The sequence below is a fragment of the Calidris pugnax genome, unplaced genomic scaffold (genome assembly GCF_001431845.1).
Source record: "Calidris pugnax isolate Ruff unplaced genomic scaffold, ASM143184v1 scaffold1, whole genome shotgun sequence".
Classification (NCBI taxonomy): Eukaryota; Metazoa; Chordata; class Aves; order Charadriiformes; family Scolopacidae; genus Calidris; species Calidris pugnax.
Window position 1 is genome coordinate 1,106,585 of NW_015090800.1, and position 19,558 is coordinate 1,126,142.

Below are 19,558 nucleotides of genomic sequence, written 5' to 3' on the forward strand. Positions count from 1 at the left end.
AACTACCTGGAAAGCTTCCAAGAACTAGAGTAACATAACAACTCCGCAGCGAAAACCCCTCAATCTGTTTTCTAAAGAAAATTGGGATTTGGAGTAGCATGGTTCAGCAGGTGGCTTGTGGACCAGAAGCAGCACTCGCTGCTCCAATCTGGCTGCTACTGCCTCTTCCCGTTGAAGACTGACAGCGGATGCCCCATCAGCTAATTTTGCCCAAAAGCTCACTTCCCAGATGCTGGGGGGATGCTGCAGCCTCTCCTGAAGAGGTAGAGAGGATGGAAGAAGTAAAAGCTAACTTGTGGAGAGGGCAGCAAAAAGCCACCCTCAACAGCTGTTCTGAAAAGAACAAGTTCTATTTACTGCCTAAGCTAGACCACTCATTATCAGACTAATAAATTGCTGAGTTTCAACAAAATTAATTCATTAGGAACAATTAATTGATATTTTCTCACACATATGATGTTAAAGGTTTTCAGAACCAGAAACAAAACTGACTTGAATTTACAAGGAACAAACGCACTTAGGCTGTGTAACTGCATGTTCACAACTGCACCAAACTGCCCAGAGCAATTCATCACACCAAGTAAATTCGAAAGAATTCAGTTGTCTTAGTCACCCCCCACAACACTAAGCATCAACTTCAGTACAAATTTCTAGCAAATGCTTCGACGACTGCGTAACAAGTTTAAATATTTTCAAAACTCATTAGGCAGAAAATTATCTCCAACACATATCACTAAGCTCAGTTCTGCAAGTCTTCGTCATTTATTAGTGTTAGAGGCGTAAGTGAAATTGTGCTCTCCAGCAAGTGTTAGAAACAGAAGGACAAACTCAAAAGGCAATTGACTTACGCTTCCATTTCATTGTACGAAATCTAGAGGTATTTTGCAAAAGAATCCTACTCTCATCACAGTTCTTTTTACCAATTTTTACATGGTTTTGAATAATTGCGTCTTGAAAAAGAATTGCTAAAGGTAACTATAAGAAAAGTGAACGCAGACAAATTAAGCGGTTCAATACCTATGATATATATTTTTAAATACATTAATATATGGCCTACGCAAAAAAATAATCCTGCTGCTGAGAGTATCTCCAACTGAAGTCTGACTTGGGTCAGGCTTCCCTGCAAGCCCACGTGGTTTTAAGAAGTCAAGATGCCTTCAATAAGCATACCCTGAAAAAAGTCAAAGCCATGCTGCAGTATCTTCATTTCCATCCCGCCTGAAGAGCCTGCATCACTGTCCTGTCTCTGCACCTCCCAGGTACTGCCAACCTCTACTGTCCTGCCACTCAACCCAGCCCCCTCTCCACTTTAAGTTCAAAAGGAACCTCAAAGGATGCAGTAATCAGAGGACACAGAAAAAATAGAAAACTTTGGGTTTCATTCAGAAACAGCCATGCATTTGCTAAAAAGAGTAATAAATCCTACAAGTGCTTACTCACCACGTTTTTTTTCAACCAGTTTGGATCATTCTCCAACATAGAGCAAGTGTTTCAGAACAGCCAGCAATTCCCCTTCACAAAATCTAGGTATTTAAGTTACCCTCTATTTATAGTTCTCTTACTAATCATCAGTTTTGCCCCACGTTACATATCAAATTTCTTTTCATCTCAGTTTTTACCATATTGTGTAAGGTTTGGTTTTTTTCTGCTTAAGGTGTACACTAAAGAGCATGCTATGAAAATACATTCAGCATCTACTGCATGACTCCCATTTTCAATATTTAGCACTTAAGAGCCCTTGTCTCTGCCTCTCTCCCTCTCTCCCAGTTAACAAACCAGAGGACCACAAAATGATTAACTGTGCATGTTGCTCCCAACCTTCCACTCTTTTTGTGCAATGATTCCAATGCTTTCACTGTCACGCCTATTTCCTCTCCCTAATTTCCACTCCTGAATAACGGCATGCATTTACCTATTACTGAAATAACCCCCATTTAGTGGATTTTCATTCTCTCAAAACTCACATTTCACTTTGCTTCCATTGTTGGTCTCCTTAGCTCTCAGTTGGCAATTATCTTACTCAAGACTGCCTGCTGGTTTGTTAAAAGATATTACTTGCTTAGGATTTTTATTTTTATTTTTTTTTACTCTTGTATCATGTAACTCAGAATCTTGTTTAGTTTGGTCTCAATCTACTTAAAGCAGCAACAGCCTTTAAAGAGTAATTGCAGGAGTTATCACACAAGTCAATTGTTCAATTAAACTCCTGCTGCAGAATTGCAAAGAAATAAAGCTGCATAATTTTATTGATTTACAAATGCAGTAATATATGAAAATATGTATGTTTAAAAACATAATTTCATTAAATTATTACCTCAAATTCAACAGCAGACTTTCAAGAGACTTTTGATGAAATCACACTGTTGCTTCAGAAACCTGACTAAACACATGGGGAATAAAATCTGATATGCATTAACAGTAGTAGCTGAACACCTTATTTCTCCTCAGAGCTTTCTACCTTTGCCAGATTTCTGTAGATATCTTTCCCTTATCCCATCTGCTATTATTTATGATTGGTTTGGTTTGGATTTTTTTTTTTGTTTGTTTGGGGTTTTTAAAGATGATGTGAATCACAGCATTAGCTGTCTATGTCAGCCAAGGTTACACAGAAGTGTAACAACATAACACTGTCTTCAGATAGCGACACGACTTCCATTATTTCTTGATCACTTTCTCAGTGCCTTAGGAGATGGCATACTTCCACAACCACCTCTCTGGTAAACAGCCCTGTTTATTTAATAACAATCTATTAATAACCCAGTAGAACTTTTTTTAAAAAAAAGCCATGCTTATCAAGCTGTTACATTACAATATATTAGGTCATAACTAAACATTTCCTCAGTGCGCCCAGAGAGGAGAATGGCCTGGCAAACTTCTGTGGAGTAAATACATTATCATCTGGGAAATACTTAGAAATATTACTGTTAACTGTTTAAAAGAAGGAAGCAGCTGAAAGGCTGGTGCATCCACTTGTGTATCAGTTTTAATTGTGGTAACCAACACAGACACATCCTGTGTTTCGGTCTCCCCCTCATAATAAATCCTATTTTGGAAGAAACAAGGATAGACACTGAAATTTATAAAAATAATTATTTTATAAACGAACAGTCACCACTAACACTTTAATCACTGGCCTTCTTAAAGCCATTGTAAGGATTTAATTGAATAATCTTGGTGGTCCACTGATAGAACATATGCAAATATGCGCACCAGACCCCAGAGGATAATTAATCGAAGCTTACACCGTGTGTGGGCCTGCATTCATCTCAGACAAAAGAGTACAAACTCTATGAAAAATATTCATTGCTTGTGACGTAAAGTTCAAGTACAGAGACACACAGGGTGGCACTGAACTGGAACGCTGAACGTGTCAGCTGTCATCTCCAAGGTCCGAGGGCGCAGCTCAGCCCCGCACAGCTCTCTTGTTTCTTTGAGTCTGTTCAGGTTCAGCTTCAGGAGCCCATCATTTCAGAAAAATAATAATATTGTTACCTTAGAAAAGAAGCAGCAAGTTGTTGTAGAAGGCTCCGAAAGACCGAAACGTTAGCAACGACTAGAATTGTTTTGGGATTTGTTTGAAATCACAAATGGATCAGAAATTTTCTCAGGATTTTCTCTGCACACATCCTTTAAAAAACTACACTGTTTTCTTGCAATATCCCTACTTCACGTTCATTTGTTTGCACTTAATGTTCATTTGCTCATATTTCAGATTAGAGATCCTGAAGAAGATACAACATATTATAATCTAGAGGTGTGAACACCAACCAGCTTGTGGGAACCCTGGAGAACTGACCTGACTGCAAAGAGGCCACGTTTCCTCTTTTTCCTCTGCTTTTAAATTCATCATTGCCTACTATTCTTCCTCTCGTTAGCTCCAAGTATTTCTAAAATTTCAGCAGGCCTCAACACTTCAACAAATAACTGCTTCTCAGAAAAAAATGCCATAATAATATTAACTATAAATGCCATAATAATATTAACTATATTAATAATATCACAGCATCTACCTTCCGTGCTGTTTAATTATATTAGTCTCCAGCATCAATTCCTTGACAAAAATAAATAAATAAATATAATAATAAATAAATATATAAAAATTTATAAACATTAAAAAAATCAATGGAAGCCCACAGTTTTATGCAGCAAGAGAAGGGCTGAAAAACATGCCACAGAAACAGGCAGAGCCAAATTACGGCTGCAAACTGGAAATTGGCTTCCTCCCTCTGTTACCAGGCTCAAACTGGAAAGGTGGGATCATTTAGAGGCAGTGGACTAAAGGAAAATGTCCCGATGTCAAATTCATATTAAAAATTGCAAAAAATAAAAGAATCCTCTTTCAAACACATGCCACAGAAACAGGCAGAGCCAAATTACGGCTGCAAACTGGAAATTGGCTTCCTCCCTCTGTTACCAGGCTCAAACTGGAAAGGTGGGATTAGAAGGGTTTCTAAATATCGCACTTCGACGTGTTAATTCCTCTCACACCTTCCTCTTAAACATGGGCACAAGTCCTTCCCCGGGAGAAGAGAGAAGGCCAGGCCAGATGGAGCCACCGGCTGATCTACCGCCATGGCTCTCACGCTCCTACGGCGACTTCAACTCTGACTGTCAGAGTTAAGTGACTGTCTCTGCCTAATTGTTACAAAAAAATATAAATAAATAAATATAATAATAAAAAAAAAATCAATGGAAGCCCACAATTTTATGCAGCAAGAGAAGGGCTGAAAAACATGCCACAGAAACAGGCAGAGCCAAATTACGGCTGCAAACTGGAAATTGGCTTCCTCCCTCTGTTACCAGGCTCAAACTGGAAAGGTGGGATCATTTAGAGGCAGTGGACTAAAGGAAAATGTCCCGATGTCAAATTCATATTAAAAATTGCAAAAAATAAAAGAATCCTCTTTCAAACAGAGTTTTGGTTTGCTTGGTCTTGATCTGTCGTTATATGCATCATCACAACTGGCAGGTGCCCCAGGTACTGGAATATCTTTCTCTTAGTTCAAAACGCACACACACAAAGTTTTCACTGAATTTCACTGAATTTCATTATTTAGAGGCAGTGGACTAAAGGAAAACGCCCTATGTCAGATTCATATCAAAAATTGCAAAAAATAAAAGAATCCTCTTTCAAACAGAGTTTTGGTTTGCTTGGTCTTGATCTGTCATTATATGCATCATCACTACTGGCAGGTGCCCCAGGTACCTGGGGCTGATTTAGATTAAAAAAAGTGGGCTGATTTAGATTAAAGGAATAAATTCTTTCCTGTGAGGGTGGTGAGGCACTGGAACAGGTTGCCCAGAGAAGCTGTGGCTGCCCCATCCCTGGAGGGGTTCAAGGCCAGGCTGGATGGGGCTTGGAGCAACCTGGTCTGGTGGGAGGTGTGCCTGCCCAGGGCAGGGGGGTTGGAACTCAATGATCTTTAAGGTCCTTTCTAACCCAAACCATTCTGTAAGTCTGTACTGGAATATCTTTCTCTTAGTTCAAAACACACACACACAAAGTCAGTAACGTAATGGTAGTGTCATCTAATGTCATTGTCTGATACTCAAGATTCCTAGCCCTGTAGAATCCTTTACATCATTCAAACATCTTCCCGCAAAATGATCTCAAAAATGCCAACTTAGAATAGTAAGAAAGAAATAGCAGTTAAAAGAATATTGTAACGTTATGGTAGTGTCATCTAATGTCATTGTCTGATACTCAAGATTCCTAGCCCTGTAGAATCCTTTACATCATTCAAACATCTTCCCCCAAAATGATCTCAAAAATGCCAACTTAGAATAGTAAGAAAGAAATAGCAGTTAAAAGAATATTTCCACATAAAGATTATTCACAGTAAAAATTATGATAAAATCCATACTTAGAAGGAACAAAACTAGCAAGTCAAGCTGAACACAACAGTATTATTTCCTTCACATAGTGTTTTAGCTACTTTTTCTCATCTCAATGGTAAGTTTTTCATACTAAATAAGTGAACACCACAATTCAGACAGACAGCAGAAGTAGCAGCAACAATTCATGACAACTTCAGCTGCTTCACTATTAAGTAAGGAAGTGGAACAGATGAGGAGTAACTACAGTGAACTTTCTCTGTAGAATAAAGGAATTTGGTCTTTTGAATAAAAAAAATAATATCTGTACAATGGGTAAACACAAATTAACTATTTAAGGTATTTTCTTTTAGGAAATGGCTGCACTACATTGAAAAAAGATTTACTTTTTAGAATGTGACTCAATGCATACGGTCAGGTATTTTCAAAGGTGAATTGGCCAAAATAAGTGTATTAAGAAGAAGGTCGTTTAGATAGTAGGCTATATCATTATTCAGCTTACCAGATGAAATTTTAGCACCCCATCTGATCAAGAGTTTACATCTACCACCCGGTGCTTATCTGCAGATTGTCAATCACTTTGACGCCTGCTGGTCTCATACAACCAAACCATTGGCTCTAGAAGTTTGGAAATACCCATTTGACAAAAGTATTTCTTGGCTGCCTCCCCTTGTATTTTCACATCTTCAGCTTCAACACCTCCACAGATTGTTCTGCATTATCCATTTCTTTCATAAATGCAAAGGAGCAACTACAGTTTATTTACAAAATGAACTGTCAGCAGATTTGACGGCTACGCAGGAAACACACACAGCAAAAAAATATATTGTAATTCAGTCTCTTAGTTTTACATCCTGACCCTCCCAACTGTATCCTTATCCCACAATACAACTGAAATAACACTTCATTTTTATTTAAAGCTATTGCTGACGCAGCAACATGTACCCCTTCAGAGAGCAACACACCAGGTTGTCTCTTGCAATTACAAGCATAGGTAAACTGCAGCAATGGAAAAAAACCTGCAGGACAATACCTCCTCTTGAACAGACATGATGCCTCTGATAACCTTGCCAGCATTTTCTGACATTAAATTCATACCTCAGTGAGCGCCAGAAGATGGGAGCTGCTTTCTTTCACAGGTGTTTTTTCCAAGCTGTTGTGAGACTCCAAGCTGCTGGAATGGTGACGTGCCACTCAAAGCCTACACACAAGCCATCTTTGGCCAACTCTGGTAGGCTGCTCTCTCGCATACTGAGTAATAAAATGCTAAAAGCATCGGTGACAACTTCTTGACTTTTAATCCCAAAAGCTAGAATTTTCTGACGTGAAGTGCGCAGACTCACTTGGCTGCCACAGACCACTGAAATGTCTATTAGGCAGCGGCAGCTCTAACACTGAAGAATTTTGATGTTGCATACACAATACAGCCCACAACCTGCAACATCTATCCCAGCCACTGTTTCAGCCTTCAGTGGAACACTAAGGCAGGTATATACGTGGATAGAATCATAGAAACAGGTTGGAAAAGACCCTTGGGATCATTGAGTCCAGCCATCAACCCTACTCCATAAAGTTCTCCCCTAGAATCATAGAATCATCTAGGTTGGAAGAGACCCTTGGGATCATCGAGTCCAACCATCTACCCTACTCTACAAAGTCCTCCCCTACACCATATCCCCCAACACCACATCTAAACGACTCTTAAACACATTCAGGGATGGTGACTCAACCACCTCCCTGGGCAGCCTATTCCAGCATCTGACCACTCTTTCTGGGAAAAATTGTTTCCTAATGTTCAGTCTAAACCCACCCTGTTGGAGCTTGAAGCCGTTCCCTCCTGTTCTATTGCTAATTACCTGTGAGAAGAGACATGCACCAACCTCTCTACAGTGTCCTTTCAAGCAGTTGTAGAGAGTGATGAGGTCTCCCCTCAGCCTCCTCTTCCTCAAACTAAACAGTCCCAGCTCCTTCAATAGTTCTTCATATGATTTATTCTCCAGGCTCTTCACCAGCTTCGTTGCCCTCCTCTGCACCCGCTCCAGTTGCACTGGAATTGCATGTATCTTGGATGTTGTACTGGAATTGCACGTGCCTTGGATGTTGCACTAGATGCTGCCCTTGTACTCAGCAGTGGTGAGGCCACACCTCGAGTATTGTGTCCAGTTTTGGGCACCTCAATACAAGAGAGATATCGAGGTGCTGGAGCGGGTGCAGAGGAGGGCAACGAAGCTGGTGAGGGGGCTGGAAAACAAATCGTATGAGGAGCGGCTGAAGGAGCTGGGGCTGTTTAGTATGAGGAAGAGGAGGCTGAGGGGAGACCTCATCACTCTCTAGAACTACTTGAAAGGACACTGTAGAGAGGTTGGGGCTGGTCTCTTCTCACAGGTAATTAACAATAGAACGAGAGGGAACGGCTTCAAGCTCCAACAGGGGAGGTTTAGATTGAACATTAGGAAGGAATTTTTCACCGAAAGAGTGGTCGGGCATTGGAACAGGCTGCCCAGGGAGGGGGTGGAGTCACCATCCCTGGATGTGTTTAAGGGCCGTTTAGATGGGGTACTGAGGGATATGGTGTAGGGGATGACTTTGTAGAGTAGGGGAGATGGTTGGACTTGATGATCCCAAGGGTCTCTTCCAACCTCAATGATTCTATGATTCTATGAACTACATCCACAGCCATCCAGCTGGAAAGAGTGATGCTTTTCACATCAGAGCAGTTCATCTGTACTAGATATTTCTAAGAGAGTAACTATACGGTAATGAAAAAAAAGTCTCCTTCATTTCATAAAGAAACACTTTATGTAAAAACGACAAATTAGTTTCATTTATGTCAGAGCAAGAGGTGAGGGACAAAGGCACGCCTGGATGGCAGACATCACACTCAATGTCAAAGCCATTTCAATGGAATTTTTAAACGACAAAGAAAATCCAATACCACTCTCTGTACTGGGTGGGAATACCACCTTCTATCAACCTCTTTAGGAACTTGCTTCATTTTTTTTTTTCCATGTTGAATCTGGCTTTAGAAAGAATTTTAAAGGACTAGTAAAATCGTATCCAAGATGATAAATTAACTGCAGCTTACCATATGGAGTATTACTCATTTCTCCTTTTACCACTAGAAAACATGAACATAAGAGATTTGTGAGGCAGTGAATTTTCATACGAAACCCAGAAGTCAAAACTCCTTCCCTAATTTTTTTTCCTTTTTTTTTTTTCTTCTTCTTTCTGGATTACACAATCTATCAGAAAAGCAGATTTTTAGGCTACATTTCAAGACTATAAAACAGAGTATTTGTTAAAAAAAAAAAAAGAAAAAAAAAAGATGTCTTTACAGTATCTCTCACTTTACAGAGCATTTCCAGAATCAGCAATTTTAGAGATATTCCAGATCTATAAAGTAACAATGCTATGCAGAATTTTTACAGACTCCAGCTATTCAATACAGTTCTACACATTATGTACCTTCTCACATCAAATTGCTTCAGAATGATCTCCTTCTGGTATCCACAATTCCCTAGCATTCTTTATGGGTATCCAGCTTCTATGGGTGTGCCCCCTCTCCTGTCTATGAAGTGTGAGAGTTTTGAAATATATTTATGGCCAGGAGGTTTATAGTAGCAGAATATTTTATCATTTTTACAAAGGAAAAAAAAACAACAAACAAGATGTTGCACTAAAAAGACCCCTGTTCCTTCCTGGCAGAAAATAGCACTGTTCACTTGTTTATTTGTTTTCTTTAAACCCAGATTTATGGTGTCCAGCAAAGATTCAGGCACGCTCTAGGTCACAGAATGGGTACCACAGACCAGAGACCCAACTCCTTATAAGCCTTTTATTGTACATGCCTGCTCTGAGCAACACAGCAATGAGATCTCTAAAGCAGGTCACCATCCAGAGATGCATGTACAAGAATGTTCCTCCTTAATGGCAAACATTACAACAAAAAAATCATGACACATCCTTTGAAAACCTGTCTGTATCATGTTTAGAACTGACCATTCAGTAAGAATCATGAGGTCACAAAGCAACACCAACTTTCAAGACAGTAACTCCATGACCCAGGTCTTTACTGGGTAGAAATAACTATTATTTGTGAATAATATTAACTCTCCTTCTATCCTATTTGAGTCTCGTACAGCAAGGGCCAGGAATTTTAACAGTGGAAGGCTGGGGCAGGGGAGAAAAGACAATTCACCAGCAATTTCTCATTCTGCATGAAAAATGGCCACAAAAGTCTTGCGTGTTGAAAACAAAATGCCACTTGAATAACTCTTCCATGGAGTATGAATGTAGGGAGTTGGGCCATGTTATTGCCTTAGGCTGGGAAGTTTCCAGATGTTCGTTGACTGCAGGGTGTGCTGACACTCAATTTGCTCCTGAAAATGCCCTGCCAATGATAAGTCAGCAGAAAAACCCTGCTGTGGTCTCCTCCCTCTTCATACTCTTTGCCTGGTGGTAACCGAGGCAAAAACATCCACATCGAACAATTCGCCCTATTTTATGCATTTTAAAGGAGTAGAAAATGCACGAGCCAAAATAAACATTGGTAGATCAACTTCAGATAAAATTTGTTTTCTATTTTACTTGGATAGTTCTAACCCTGAAAATGATTGGCACTGCTACGTAACTAAGATTTTAACGATTTAATGCTAAGCTACAAGTTTGATCCCATAGCATGTCTATAAAAGCAAACGTCCTCTTCACAAAATAAGCAGTTCCAGTATTTTGCCAAAAAGGAAAACTCTAGAAAATGAAAACAGATCAATGTATGAGGCAAATCAAATAAAATGTTAGGCTAAGCAATAAATTCATCAGCTTCACCAAAAGCAAGCATGAACAAGTGGCAATGCCTTGTAATGAATGCTGTTCATACTTTTCCTCATTAGGCAGAAGGTATTTGGAGGTAAAGAATTTGTTCAATGATAATTGCTCTAACCTACTTCACTGCTCAGGTGAAATCAGAAATTCACCACTTCCTCTCTCCACCCCCCAAAATAAACACACCACACTTCAAGCTTTTGAAGATTTCTGGCAGAAGGAGAACTTTCACTCCTTTCATGAAACAAATTTGTTTCTGAAATCAGACAAGGGAAAACAGATCACACTGAATGTTCACAATTTATGGTCCTTTAGGGATCATATTATTTCGATAAAACAGGAGTTTCACCTTCCCACTAAAATAGGCTGACTGATACAACTGGCTTAATTTAGAAGCAAAGCCAGAATTTTCTTTCAGTCACTTGCCTTGGTGACATATACCTTTAAATACCTCTAAATATTTCGCTTTTAGCTTCTATTAGGTAGCCACATTTCAATCAAGACATACTTCAAGGTTTAAAAGCTCTTGCTCATGTTTAAACTGTACCCCTTTCTCCTTTAAAAAAACCTAATCGTGCAAGAAAATGGGAAACTTGCAAGCAAGACTGTTACCCAGTATGTAGGAAATATTAACTGGAAAATTCCAGCCACAACCACACTGACTCAAACTAACTCTGGCTCAATTCAGTAAACCCACAAACCCAGAAAGTTTCATATTAACAATTATGTGATAAAGCTAACTGACGTAATAAATATCTTTAGACCTACACTTAAGAAAAGCCTCTCTCATTCCACTCCCTTCCTCTTTTTTTTTTTTTTTTTTCTTTCCTGGAAAGGATTTAAGCAAGTTGTCCTGATTAATTTAAAAGTACAGTTATGTGGGGGTTTTTGTGGTAAAGAAAAGCGGCAAATTAGAAGTTTATGCACAATCCTAAATTCCAGTCAACAGAACAGGAAAAGAGCTGTTTGTGTCATTCGACTTACACGACTCTTAACCTAAAATGCTACCAACACCTTATTTTTGTGTATTACCTCTCTATTCTTTTCCTTTTAATAGTACATTCAATAGGGCTTACATACATCAAGAAGCACAACATACTGTAAACATCTTTGAAGACAGCCTGATGTAACTGTCTATAAAAATCCATTTCAGGTTAGCCCAAATTACACTAAGAAAATCCAGTGATAAAACTGGTAATAAAATTGAACTTATTAAGCTTTCAAAAAATATATATATCCAAGTATGATATCCAGGTGTGACATCCAAGTATGATAAATCCAGGTATGATAAACATCTCACTAAAATGAAACATTAAAATTTATCTAAATTCAAAATTTATCTAAAGATCAAAATTTATTTGGAGACTATAATGACACAGAAAATAGTTCTATTCATGACAACAGAATTTAAAAAGCATTTCCCACAGCTCATTGCCTTTAGTTCTAGGTTGGAGTCCAACCACCTACATGAACAGTCAGAGCTACAAGGGAACATTTATGCTAATAGTAATCTGCCCAATCACGTAAATCATAAATAAGATATCCATTCTGTATCTGCAACATATCATCACCACACCACTGTACCATAAAAAGTGTCAGTTGACGCACTAATGAAATTGCCCCAAGCACAGGTTTCTCAAAGCTAACATATTACATCCACGTAGCTACCTACAGCTCTGATTCAGACCATCTAAATTCAGTCTGGAAATGATTTCCTGCTGGAAATCAATATCTAACTTTTACTAAGATGAGTTCCACTACTCCCCAGAATCTTCAAACAGATGAATAAGATATTTTTGCATGTATTCATCCATCAAGGCTTGTCATCCTTAAAGAAAACACCAAAAGAAACCAAAACCAAAGTGACACAGCAGAACCCTGAGCTTCCCTTGCAAAATACCTCTGGGTAGATAGGTGTGCTGTAATTTTCTAGCTATAATATCAAAGATTATCAGCATATTAAAATAAAAACCCTTTCAAAATTGGAACCTGCCAAGATTTCCGAATGTCACAGTATTGCAGCACTTTTACATTTAGACTTTTAAGTGCTAGGGAGGAGAAAAGGCAGCATGTAATTTTATATTTCTTCTGTGATGAGAAAACAGTTACCATGAAGTGGAAACCAAAGTGTATTTCAGTTATTTAAAATTTTAGCTACAACCAGATCGAGTTTTGTGGGCTGGGATAATTTTTTTTTCTCTGCATTTTTTATGCAGCTTAATATATGACATTCATATAGAAATAAGCATACAGCTTGGCAGATGATACACATACAGATACATACACTGACTAGAAATGCATCTGTTTTTCCATTTGGTCCCCCCTACACACATATACAACCCCCAAAATAACATCTGAAAGATGGTCATCTATTAACATTGCCGTATGAGCTGTATGTTAAAATAAGATAACTTACAAGTGCCTGTTTAGAGAGCACTTCCCATTCAGTGTTGCAAGCTAATTAAAAAAAGCTCAAATTCCTGCTACATTCAATCTCTTAGACATGTGATCTAGTAGACAAGCATGTCTGAATAAAAATCTTGGAAGTCATACACGGTTACGGTAAGTAATAGATCAGTAAACCTTAATTTCTACCTAAAATTAGGTTTCTATTTAAAATCTTAACTTGGATGCTGTAAGTGTTGTGTGCTGCTTTGCATATATTGTGAATTATTGAATGCTGGATTTAAAAAAAACCCTGTTTTTCTAAAGAAGGAGGAAAAGCTCTATGTCTAAAAGAAAAACAGTTGTTAAAATGTATAAGAATTACTCACCAGTCTCCGGGGAAATTCATTCTTTACCAAAAAGCTTGACACACAAGCAACAAAAAACACATAAGGATGTGAGGTACAACCCTTTTCTCTTGGAAGCTGCTCCCCAATGAGCACTGCAGAACCCTGACCCAGAGAAAAAGCAACTTAGCTGTCAGGATTGCTAGCCTCTGAGAAAGCTGATCCCAGAGTGATGTCACATACTTCTGAAATGTTACTGCAGCTCCAAATTATAGACTCTCTTCTACCAATAAAATCACTACCTCTAGATGGTGGAAGACAAAACATTTAACAACAGGATTAAGTTTCAACAGGAGCTAATAATAAAGATTTTTAAGAGCACATCACGGGGTTAGACAAAATGTTAAGAGTGAGAAAAAGCAAAAAAAGAACAGATGCTGGCTATGTTATCTAAATACCCTCTTATAATTAACATTCAACATGCAAAGTTTTTTTTATTTGTTGCAGCAATATTCATTAAACACCTCCCAAGTTGGAGGGGAAGAGCAAAGACCAGCAGAGCACTGGGCATCTCTCTACAATCCATCCGAGAAGTTCTCGACTCCGCATGGTGGCCCTCAGCCAAGCCACCTTTCTCACTCTCTTGACCTCCTTCTGCCCCAACATTTGCCCCACTACCCTTTCTCTCATCCTGGATGCCTTGTCTCAGTTGCAGGGAGTATTTGGAAGCACAATGGACTCTTAAAATCCTTAGAAAGTATTTGCCTAATTCCACTGGGAAACAAAGGGCTAGGAAACTGGATGGAAAGAAAAAAAATAATACTCAGCAAAAATGTGATCCTTGTGTCCTAAGATCAGGGACTTTGATACCGAAATGGATGCAGCCAAACTACTAATGCAGGGTGTGAAGCTATACACACTGTGAAGAACATCAGAGAAAGGAAAGGAATGATGATAACAGAGGTACTGAAGCAAATTTCTATACAGGAAGGAAAACCCACAGATTAACATTCTACTTTGAAAGTATAAAGCAAAAAGGAGATGAATAAATTATGTGGTATGTAAAATTCACTTTTGCAAAAGTAAAAACTAAAGTTGCAGGGACAACTGGGGTCTTCTACAAATCCCCAAATTTAGACTAGAGACATAGATCTTTCCTATTAAAGTGACAAACATCAAAGATTACTTCATGTACATTTTCAAATTAACGTCACGCATCTTTAAATGTGACAGCCCACAGGTTTTCAACAGCCCTGAACCAACAGTATCCTAATCTAGAGCTGGTTAGTAATCAACGGGGGCATTGTGTGGGAAAGGAACTGCCTTCAGCCAACTAGAGCGAGGGCAGTGCAAGCCTTTCAGTACAGAAGAGGCCTGAATTTTTTTTGCCATTATAATTAGTGAAATTATCTGTGACCTATAAAGAGGTGAATCTTGCAGCAAAAAGGTTCTCAATTCACAAGATGAATCGCAGCTTTTTAAAAACGATCCAGCATGAGTGAGTTGAGAATTTCTAAGGAAACACAGGCCCTCAAAGTAAAGAAATAGCAACTCAAGTTAGACACTAAAAGCACTCTTCAGATAGAAAGAATAAGGATTGGAGAAGAACCCCCAAGCTGGTACGCAGTCAGAAAGGGGTTAAAATGGGAGTTAGCTGAGACAGGGACCAAAACCTGAGTAATATTCTTCCTCAGTTTTCAACATGACCAGTATCAACCACAGGAGCTGGGAGGCAAGAATGAACCAACAGAAATAAATGCATGGGAACAGGCTGCCTTTGGGGCAGGGAAGAAGCCAAGAGTAACACCAGGAACCAACAGATTCCGAGAAGACTACTGCCAGAATTCAATCCTGTTCAGAAAACTAACTGAAAATTAGTGTTTTCATTAGTTACTTAAAAGAATGGCATATGTAATGAGGTATGCTGGTGACAAAGACAAGGGGCATCATCAGACGTATGAGCTATATTTGGTAAAATATGAGAAATAGATGAGTTTCATACAGAAATGGATAACCAAGAGGAAGGAGCAACGACGGTGGAACAAAATTCAAGAGTACAAATGCAAGGTGATACCCCTAATTAACAAAATATCTCTTAAAAAAATAGACAAGAATGCGAATGGCATCCTGTACACACACAGATGGTTCTAACATGAGATCTCTACCCCCGTGTCCTGTGGCTACTTCTACGGTAAAACACGGAGAAGTCTGCACTTCCCACTGACTGCTTTTGTCCCTCTTCTAATGGGCCCATCATCTGAGAAAGGCTGAAAGACAGCAGAATCAGAATCTGATAACCTATGCCAATTAATTATACCTATTACTTTAAACCACAACAAAAATAAAAGTTCACCAACATGACCAGTAAGAGAGCAGATTTACAGGAATGACCTCCACCTGGCCAAGCAGTATGAAGTGGGACAGGACTACGCCATATAAAGATGATTCTAAGCTGTACAGATAAAACACTAGGAAAGGTAAATAACGCTTCAGGCTAGAACAAACAGATAAAAGTTGTCTGAGATAAGTAAATTGGAAATAAAGAGTTTTAAAATGAGGCTGGTCTCGTTAATGGGTGAGATCATATAACTCTGTCAGCAAGAGGCTGGCTTCAAAATTCACAGGTGCTAACCCTTAAGGCAAATGACCTACTTTGAGACAATTTTACCTCTCACACTTAGAAAGGCAAAAAGCATGGATTGCAAAACCTGAGCAGAGGTGTTTCCAGAAATTTATGGAATAAGACGACTTGAAGCCAAAAATTAACAATCCAGAAATCGGTTGGAAAATTGAAGAGTTTTACCATCCATCATGCATTAAGTGGTCAATACCAGAGACTACGCTTCCCTTTCTTGTTTGCACGTTTCTGATATAAAAGTGATCCACTGCTTGAAATTAAGTGGGCTATCTTTTCCTCCTTTTGTTGTTAGCATACTGTAAGCTTATAGAAGTAACCAATCTCCTGTAACTTCCATGGAATCAATGCCTCTCTTTGTAGGTGCTGTGCAGTTTCAAGAAGAATCTAAGTTTCTTTTACAGTCTCCAGCCCTGATTGCAGAGTTAAGGTTTGATAAAGCACTAGCATGTGATATTTGAAGGCAAAGACAAGCAGGACCAAGGCAGCTGGAAGAGAGGAGAACTATCAGGTTTGAGAGAGGGTAGCTTACCATCAGGTAAGGGCTAATTCTGAATGAGAAAAAAAAAAAACAACTTAGTATTAAATTAGATCGAATTTCTGCTATTTTCCAGATATTTATTTCAGTGACAAATGAAAATAGTTACTTCATAGAAAAAAAACCTAACTCCCCACTTCTGAATGGCCTGCAAACTGAGATAGCACCCAGTGCTGAAACATTATCATTTTAAAACAAATAGTTTAATATCATAAAAATGTTAAGACAGCAGCGATTAATCCTTAAAATCTAAATCAGAATTGGAAAACTGGTCTCAATTTGTCACTGTTGAGCATATGATCCCCTAGAGACTTATGGACTGTTCCAGTAAACCTAATTTGCTATTTTCAAGTAAGAAGAAAAATTATTTTGTTTTTCAGTCAAGCCAATATAAAGACAAAACAATGTAACTGGGTCAAAGGAGCAGGGGAAAATAAAATTGTTCTGGGCACATATGTACAGATGACCACTTGGCAGCCTTACCTATATTTTCCACAGAACTCGGGTTTATGCTCATGTTATTACTATGTTATTGGGAATGTGCTTCTGAGGAATGCAACAGGCTGTCTTATGGACAGTCTCAGGATAAGTGCTATGCCATATAAAAACCTTAAGTCAAAAAGATTTTCCATATAAATGAGACTCAAATAAATAAATAAATAAAGTAAGTTGGACAAGACTCCTGGTGGTCAAGTTCAACTCCACGCTGAGAGATACGTTCAATACCAGATCAGGTTGCAAAGGCCCTTCAAGTTCAACTCCACGCTGAGAGATAAGTTCAATACCAGATCAGGTTGCAAAGGCCCTTGTCCAGTTGAATTTCAAAAATCTTCAAGAATGATGATCCCATAGCCTCTCTGTGCTCAACAGCTTTGTGCTTTGTTTTTTAACTAGTATTATTTATTTTTATTTTAACTGGTTAGAATCCACTTAATTGCAGTTATGACCACTGCCTCTTGCCCTTTCTTTGTGCACTTCCCAGGAGAGTCTGTTTTCTATATAAAGCCCATGTTGGTAATGAATGGCTGCAATTATGTGCCTGCTTTTGCCTTTTCTTCTTCAGGCTAAACACAACAATTCCCTTCGGCCTCTTCCTATAATCATGTCCTGGCCCCATAGCCATGCTAGTGTTGGATTCCTGTTTCTCTCTCTCTCTCATACTGATGTGACCAAAACTGGATGCATTATTCCAGTCTCAAAAGTGATGAATTGAGGGAACAACCACCACTCTCAAGCATCTCAGTATGTGGTTAGTCTTCATCATCATTACAGTGTAACACGAACATTCAGCTTGACGTCCACCAGGACCTGCAGGCCATTTTCCAGGATGCTGCTTCTCCACCTGCACACATTTGCTTTTGCTGAACTTCAGCATGTTGCAGTCTGCTCACTCCTCCAGTTTTCTGAGGTCCCTGAGAATGACCACCCTGCCCTCTGGCATACCAATCCCTCCTCCCAAGAGTGGTGTTAGCCAGGAACTTGCTGATGGTGCCTTTTGCCTCACTCCCCAACTTGCTGATGAGTGTCAAAATAGCTTCAAGCCCAGCATGAACTCCAGGAAGGACTTGTAAACAACCACTCGTTAAAAACTTCTCATTATTAATTGCTACTCCTTAAGACTGATGGTGCAGTCAGTTTTTCACCCACCTTGTAATCCACCTATACAATCCATACCCCCTTGTTTGGATACAAGGATACTACACAAAACTACATCAAAAGCTAAATGGCTTCCACTGTTTTTCCCCTCACTTGAAGTCATCATAGAAGGTAGTCAGGTCGGTCAAGCAAGATTCTTCTTTGGTACACTAACGCTGGCTGTTTCCAATTACCTTCCAGTGTTTCACAAGCCTAGATATCGTTTCTATGAGAATTTGCTCTATAATATCCCCAGGAAAAGAGGTGAAGCTGACCAGTGTTTAGTTCCCTGGATCCTCTTTCTTGCTTTTCTTTCGAAAACAGTAATATTTGCCTTTTTCTAGTCATCACGGTTATCCATGCTGACAAAAAAGTCTCATGGTGACATCTGCCAACTCATTCAGCACCCTCAGATGGTTATGCTCCTGGAATAAGAATCCATAGCTGTTTCAAACACCAGTTAGAAAACAACTCACAACTAAATGTCTTATTAAGAGGGGAGGAAAAAGAAAAAAAAAAGTGAGGGGGAAGGGCCTTGTGGCACCTTACATCTGTCAGAACAAGAAAGAAGAGGTGGAACAACAAATGACTCCACAGGAAAGACATCACTGGTCCTGGCTGCAACAAAAACTGCTCCAGGATGTCCTGGCTGTCCTCTGCTATTTCTGCTACATCCACAGAATTGCCATAAATCTGTGACTGAAAGCACTGATGTGTTGCTCTAGCATTTCTTTAAGCTTGCTCTGTTTAGTTTAAGCTGTATGTACCGTGAAGAAAAACATTAATGAGTTTTTGAGGTAGGAATCCTGACTGCTCGCTGTTGGCGGAACAGACAGAACAAGTTTTTCCAAAGGAAAAGCCCAAGCTTGGCTTGGAACTGGAACGTCTTGTTCTGCCCCAAACATCAAGCCGGTTCAGGATACAGAATAGGAGCTGAGTGCAGCACCAACATTTCCAGTCCAGCAGGGAAGGTAAGGACTCAACAGGCTGTGGGACACTTTTTTCTCAATTACAGTGACATAGAAACACTGTCAGACAGCCTTAAATAACTCTGGGAATAAACAGCAGTTAGAGTTGCTAGTTCTTTCTAGAATAACATGTTTATAGTACCCTTCATGTACACAGCCTTTGATTCAATGTATTTAAAATGAAAAGAAACAATTAAAATTAATTTGTTTCCTCCATTCTAATGCTTGTAGAGGAGGGAAACAGTATCTTTAGATTTAATTCTGGAAAACTGGAATTAAGGCAGATGTCTGGTTAAAGCAACAGCCACGCACATATTAAATAAAAAAATATGCATTTCTCAGCTACAGCATCTTCTCTTAAAGCAAACTGCACCCAATCCGTGTGATGTGGTCC

The 19,558-nt window shown here is 39.1% G+C and overlaps 1 protein-coding gene across 6 annotated transcripts in view; it reads right to left on the bottom strand.

Annotated features, from left to right (window-relative positions):
* PLEKHA5 (pleckstrin homology domain containing A5) overlaps positions 1-19,558 on the bottom strand; it is a 266,473-nt gene that overhangs the window by 121,727 nt on the left and 125,188 nt on the right. For 2 of the 6 annotated variants that reach the window (XM_014937383.1, XM_014937381.1), the window contains exon 1: positions 13,431-13,449. The exons of the other annotated variants lie outside the window; for them this stretch is intronic. The gene's annotated coding sequence lies outside the window, so the exon portion shown is untranslated. Of the gene's footprint in view, positions 1-13,430; positions 13,450-19,558 lie in introns of those variants that run through there. 6 annotated transcript variants of the gene reach the window in all.